Source organism: Sciurus carolinensis, chromosome 1 (genome assembly GCF_902686445.1).
Source record: "Sciurus carolinensis chromosome 1, mSciCar1.2, whole genome shotgun sequence".
NCBI classification, from domain to species: Eukaryota; Metazoa; Chordata; class Mammalia; order Rodentia; family Sciuridae; genus Sciurus; species Sciurus carolinensis.
In genome coordinates this window covers 99,240,204-99,247,105 of record NC_062213.1, presented here as the reverse complement: position 1 = coordinate 99,247,105, position 6,902 = coordinate 99,240,204, and the positions used below count along the sequence as shown (strand labels likewise).

The 6,902-nt window shown below is 37.7% G+C and overlaps 1 pseudogene; it reads right to left on the bottom strand.

The window, feature by feature from the left end:
* Positions 1-4,186: 4,186 nt before the first annotated feature.
* On the bottom strand, positions 4,187-4,716 carry LOC124976010 (60S ribosome subunit biogenesis protein NIP7 homolog; annotated as a pseudogene).
* Positions 4,717-6,902: the final 2,186 nt, after the last annotated feature.

Genomic DNA, 6,902 nt, shown 5'->3' with positions numbered 1-6,902 from the left:
AAAGAACTTTATGCTTAAAGTTTTTTCAGTACTAGGGATAGAACCCAGGAGTGCTGTACCACTGAACTACATCTCCAACCCTTTTAATTTGTATATTTTGAGATAGGGTCTTGCTAAATTATGGAGATTGACTTCAAACTTGTGATCCTCCCACCTCAGCCTCCTGAGTCACTAGTATTACAGATGTTTGCCATAGGTTACCACACTGGTTTTTATGCTTTAAATTTAAATAGAAAGTACAGTGTGGTTTTAAGGAATAATCTCTCAAGAAAAGTAAAATAGTCTTTTTTAAGTACACTTGAGATCTTTCCCTCCTTACATTTCTCTAGTGAAGCAGTTAATCCCAACTAGTGGGACCATAAAGACTTAAAGAAGCATTATAAGCAAGGCATTGTTACAAAGGTGAACAAGCTGGGCACGGTGGCACACACCTGTAATCCCTGCAGCTTGGGAGGTTAAGGCAGGAGGATCATGAGTTCAAAGCCAGCCTCAGAGAAGATAAGGCACTAAGCAACTCAGTGAGACCCTGTCTCTAAATATACAAAATAGGGCTGGGAATGTGTCTCAGTGGTTGAGTGCCCCTGAGTTAAATCACCGGTACCAAAAAAAAAAAAAAAAAAAAAAAAAGAATAAGGTAAAAGATACAAAAAACAATTGCTGCTCTTCAGGAGTTATCCCTGGACAGGAAGAATAATGATAAGACACTGAGTAATGGCCATCTCATAAGCAACTCATCTAGATAAGAAACCCATGGATATGCGTGAGAAAGACTATTATCCCAAAGGGTACAATAAAATTACTTGTCTGAGGATTTTGATGATTAGATGTGGGGATATTACAGGCAGAATGAAAAGCGTGAGTAAAAACAAAGCAATATGGTGTACTGGTTTCCTATGGCAGCAAAAGCAAAGTCTCACACACTTAAAACAACGTAAATTTATTCTTTTACAGTTCTGGAGGCCAACAGTCTGAAACCTAGCTACTGGCCAGCCAGACTTACTCTAAAGGCTCTACAAGGAGATTTTCCTTGCCTCTTCCTGGCTTCCAGTGGTCACTCAAGGTTCTGGCATTCTTTGGCTTGAAGACATATCCCCTCAGTCTCTGCCTCCACTGTCATGTTATGTCTGTGTGTCTCTTCACATGGCCTTCTTCTCTATGTCTGTGCCTGTGTCTCTTCTATCATCTCCCTATAAGAACACCAATCCTAATCCTATGTGATATCATAATTTAATTAAGACACTATTTACAAATAAGTTCATATTCATAAATAAATACTACAGGTAGAACTTAAACGTATCTTTTTGGAGAACACAAATTTACCTCACAACATATGGTAATGAGAAGTTCGATGTAACTAGAAAACAGATTATATTTAGGGAAAGAACAGAAATAACACAAGAAAAAGGGGTAGAAGAATAGAAGACCCGGATGAATAAGCAATGGGGGTGCCACAAAATATTTTTTAAGTAAAGCAGTATTACTAACAAAGTTGTCCCTTTTGGGGAGTGTCGGGGATTGAATTCAGGGGCACTCGACCACGGATCAACATCCCCAGTCCTATTTTGTATTTTATTTAGAGGCAGGATCTCACTGAGTTGCTCAGCGGCTTGCTTTTGCCGAGTCTGGCTTTGAACTCATGATCCTCCTACCAAATGCCTTTACTGGATTACCTTAAATTTTTTTTGTACTGGAGACTGAACTTAGAGGTACTCAACCACTAAGCCACATCCTCAGCCCTCTTGTATATTTTTAACTATTTTTAGTTGTAGATGGACACAGTGCTTTTATTTTGTTTATTTCGTTTTACATGGTGCTGAGAATCAAATCCAGTGCCTTATACTTGCTGGGCAAGTGCTCTACCACTGAGTCACAGACCCAGCCCCTACTATATTGTATTTTAGAGACAGCATCTCACTGAGTTGCTTAGCACCTCACTTTTGCTGAGGCTGGCTTTGAACTCTGGGTTCTCCTGCCTCAGCCTCTCAAGTTACCTTAAATTTCTAATACTCTGTTCATTAATGTATCTGATGTATATGGCACATGGACGTTTGAGGAAACAGCAGAAGCAGGAAGATTGCTATTAAGTCCAAGGCTTAGAATCTATGCAGGCATTTTAAATTCTTACCATAAGTTACTTTCCCACCCTAGAAGGGTACTTTCTACCTGCCTCTCTCGCTTTCCCGAGTGATGACCTTTGTCAGACCCTGACTGGCAAATAAAACTTTTTATGTGCCAAATTCCTCGCCTGGTTTTTGCATTGCTCATCTGTGTCACATTTTCTTTTCAGTCACTCTTACCTTTTCTTCTCCCTTCTTCCCTAAATTAGGTCACAAAACCATTCCAGAAGTGTCCTCCCTGTATCTAGAGGAAAGAACCGTCCTTATCTCTGAAAACACAGAGACAAGTTGGAAAAACTGCTAAGTCTCCCCCATTATCATGAGGTCAAACTCCTTTGCCCCATCACACTGCCCCATGACTCTCCACTTCTTCAAAATACTTGGCATAAAAATACATGTTTCCCTTTTCTCTGGGTCTTTGTTTCTGATATCTCCTGTGTCACATAAACCTTACATTAAATAAATGTGTATTCTTTTCTCTTATTAAGCTATCTTTTTGTTATAGGGGCCTCCACCATGAACTTTGTGATAGGTAAAGACAGGATAACTTTTCTCTCGTATATGCCCTTGGGCCTTGGAACATGGAAATCAATAACTATTTATTGAATGGACAAAAAACCACATTTGTCTTGCTCTTTTTGTTTATTATTTTAAATGAACTTTGGAAAAAAATTTTGGTCACCCCCACACCCCGTCAACTCCAGAAAAAATATACTGGGAATTTATTTATGTATCTGTTTATTTATTTATTGTAGTTTAAAGTATTGTAGTTTAAAGTATTTAAAGAATTTGTGTGTAGTTTAGAAGTATTTAACTTTGGAATTAAAGGTATATTCATTTAAGAAATGGTTTTGTTTTACAGTACAGGCAGTTTTTAAAACTTCTGTCTCTGCAATGTTCTTTTTTATAAAATATTTTAATAATTCTATAAGTAATTTTGGGGACATGAGGAAAGATGAAGGAGCTGAATTATTTTAGGGTTTGTATTTAATGTTTTTTTATTCAGTCTAGTCAGGTAAGTAAAGTTTGTTAAGACAAATGTTTTATAAAATCAAAGTGATGAAACAAAATTACAACCTGGGATCATTCCATCCAAGAAAGAAATATTGAAAAAAAAATATGTAAAAAGCAAGACAATATAATCAAATTATACTCATAAGACTCTGTGCTTGGCTAGGGTTGTAGTTCTGCGGTGTAGACTTGTGAGGCACTGGGGTTGATCATCAAAACCACATAAAAATAAATAAATAAAATAAAGGTATTGTGTCTATCTACAACTAAAACAAAAAATATTTTTTAAAAAGGCCCTATGTTTAGTAAAAGAAAAATATAACACATGTAATATAAAAATAACTCCTACCATTTTCACCATCACCTATTATTTGCCAGGCACTGTGCCTTATGCTTTACAGTCATGAGTCCTAATCCTAAAAAACATTCTTAGGCTGATGGCTAAAGCTGGTTGTTTATTTAGTTTTGAGTTTTTTTAAACAGAAGAAAATGAAGCTTACTGAAGTTCAAGGACTCATCTATGCTGCATAGCTGATAGGTAGCAGAAGTGGGATTTGAATCCAAGTTTTTCTTCCATACCATACAGCACTTATTGTATAGAAAAACAGCTAAGTTGCATTTATTATTTTAGTCAAACTTATATCCAAAACTTCAAACATGGTCAACTACTCATAAATAACAATATCTATCTTTTGTGATATTAATAAATAACGAAGAAAATCTTTTGTGTTCTTAACATGAGTCTGGAAAACAGTGTTATCACAGATAACAATAATACACTATTCTTGTCTTCAGTTCCAATAATTTTGGAGCTATTATCAGAACAAGAAGCCCTCTGATTCAAATATAAAAGTAACACAAAGATCTAAAACCCCACTTTTGAGCCATTTCTGTATAATAAGAATTCAGCCTACACCTGTCAATGATAATAAGAATATTAAACTAAGAAGTCCCTGTAGAGGTCATGGTGCTGACAAAATTCAACATGATAGAGGCATCTTTATAGACACAGGAAACTAGGCCCTTCCACACAGCTAAGTTCTTGCAATGACTTCATTTTAAGTCAATGTGTCTTCATACCATGCATATTCCCCAGTGTCTGCTTGATAAAATACCACAATCACCGTGGGGTCTACTTTCCTTCAGTCTTCTGTAGATTTTCCTACTACTCCAAAGCCCAAAGGAATGTCTGCCATGGAGTCAGTCCACCATCAGTCCCTGGTACTGAGAAGTGTTTCAGATTGGACCCAGACCAGATTTCAACACGTGGTTTCCAAACAGGAAGGACTGCTCTGCTCCAGGCTTTATCCATACTTGGCATAGGGTGCAAGGTAATCCAGAGCTGTAATGTGCAAACGAAATTTGTGGGTTTTAGTGGATTTTCCAAAGCAGGTTCCTAAAGACAACAGCTTGTTCTCAGAGACACTGGTGGCCAGCTTCAAAATCTCCCTCAGGAAACACACGTGGTTGTTGTGCAGTCTGGAACAGTAGGTGCCATCGAGCCTGTTGAACAGTTGCTTTAGAGTCTCCTTGATGTATCTATCTTCTCAAACATTACACGGATCTCCTACTCAGTCACAGGCTACATTTTCCCACTGAATTCAAACACTGGATCCTAGAGCCTCGGTAGCCAGAAACAGATATCGGGTACAGGTGGCTCCCTGACAATTCCAAAGCCTACCTCTCTAGCCCCATCCTGCACTAGTGCCCTACACTGGGAATTTAAATGGGAATTGTACTAAATTTTTAAATTTTGATTTAGGACAAAATGAAATCTTTACAATGTCTACATTTTCCAACTAAAACTTAGTATACCTCTCCTTTATTTAGTGGTGAAAAATTAAGGGTCCATAACCAAGTGTGGTGGCACATTCCTGTAATTCCAGAAAAGAAAAAAAAGAAACAAAAAAAACTTAAAGGTACATAAAGACTGCTTCTAATTTTTTTCTCTGGTAATAATTTGATAGTTTGGGTTTTATATATATGCCTATTATTTTTATTTGTTGATACAGTGAATTGAATTTTTTCCTTTAATTTTCTACTAGTTATTGCCAGAATTAGTGTTTTTTCCTGAACTCCTATATTAATTTAAATAGTTATGCATAGAGATTCCTTCATCTACATTTTCCCCAAAATTTAAACTACTTATTTATTTGCTATCTTATTGCATTAGTATAGCAACCTATCCAGAGATCAACATTTTATTTACAATAAACAACAAGTAAGACAACCTACACTGAGTCAGACTTGCAAGAAGTCAAGTTGCTATCTCTAGTGACATTCCAGGAAATCAAACAATATCCTCTGTCATAACTGTCTGAAAATGGCCAGGACTTGATTATAATCAGACAATTCCCCTAATGTTCTTCCCTGCTTCCAACATAGAACCAACCAGAGGAAGTCAGTGTCCTAACAGATCACATAAGCTCCAATTCCAGGCTGTTAGCACAAAAGAATTGGTCTGGACGCAAACCTCACAGATCAGCAAAAGCCTTTATTCAGGAACAGAGTCATGCCTCTGATGGACCCACTTTCCTGGTGGAAAATGAGCCACAGGCCAAAGGGGGAGTTTATGCTTATATAGGATACACTGAAAAGTGGCTTTAATTAATGAGCATGTCAGTTTGGGAACTCAGGAATTTGGGGTCTGTTTTACTGGCCAAGATGGAAGGGGTCTGGGGTCAGCAGTCAGTATCTGGGATTTGTCTTTACTGGGCCAGATGGAGGGTCTGGGGAAGGATTTGTTTTGGGAAGGATCAATGCTTTGGCCTCTTCCCAGAGATGGTCATTTCAGACTTGATGTATATCTCCTTTCTGGGGCCTCTCTTGTCACTGGGAAAGAATGTATTGGGAAAGGATCAATGTATTGCCTTCTCCCTCATCCCCTTTCCCCAGGCTACACTATTTTGTGGTTTGTCATTTTCCATAGCCAATACAGGCAGCCCATCTACACCTTCCCCATGATGGCCTCCAATGAGGATACACCTGAAGTTTCCCTTTACCCCATTCCTCTGCCTGCCTTTGAGTCTCTGACAAAACGAAGCGTTAGCTGGGTGTGGTAGAACACACCTGTAATGCCAGCAACTTGAAAGGTTGAGGCAGGAAGATTGCAACTTCAAGGACAGTCTCAGCAATTTAGTGAGTCCCTGAATCAAAGTTCTGAGTACTTAGCTCAGTGGCAAATCCCCACCAAAACAAACAAACGGAAAAAAGGTGGGGCGGTTGGGAGTTGCTGCTTTTCTCATTTGAATTTTCTCATTTGATTGATCTTTATTTATACAAGCAACAGCAGGCATCCTTAATTTTCTTCTCATTTTAATGGAAACTTTTTTGCCATTAAGAATGCAAGAGATAAAAAAAAAAAAAAAAAAAAAGAATGCAAGAGATGAAAATATGCCACCCCAAAATATACCTCTTTGGCATTAAGGATTATTTTGAACTGAAGGTAACTGAGAAGAAACAGATACCAAAAAAGTTATCTGCCCTACCCTTATTTGTCTAAATGCAGGACATAAATTTATATTTACAAAGGCAAAAGTGTCCCTCCTTCCCCTCTCTACCAGGAAGGACAAAGTTTGGTCACTGAAGACAACTTTATATCTTAATCAACTTAAACATAACAAACTCCCATTTATTTACTGTTCTACAGTTTGCTGCCCGAAAGAGACTCAAAGTCCTTTTCGTTTGTCCAGTCATTTCTCCAAAAATTTATTGTTCTTTGTTGAAGATGCTATATAAAGCAGAATTCTGGACCCCCATTTTAAAATTTACTAA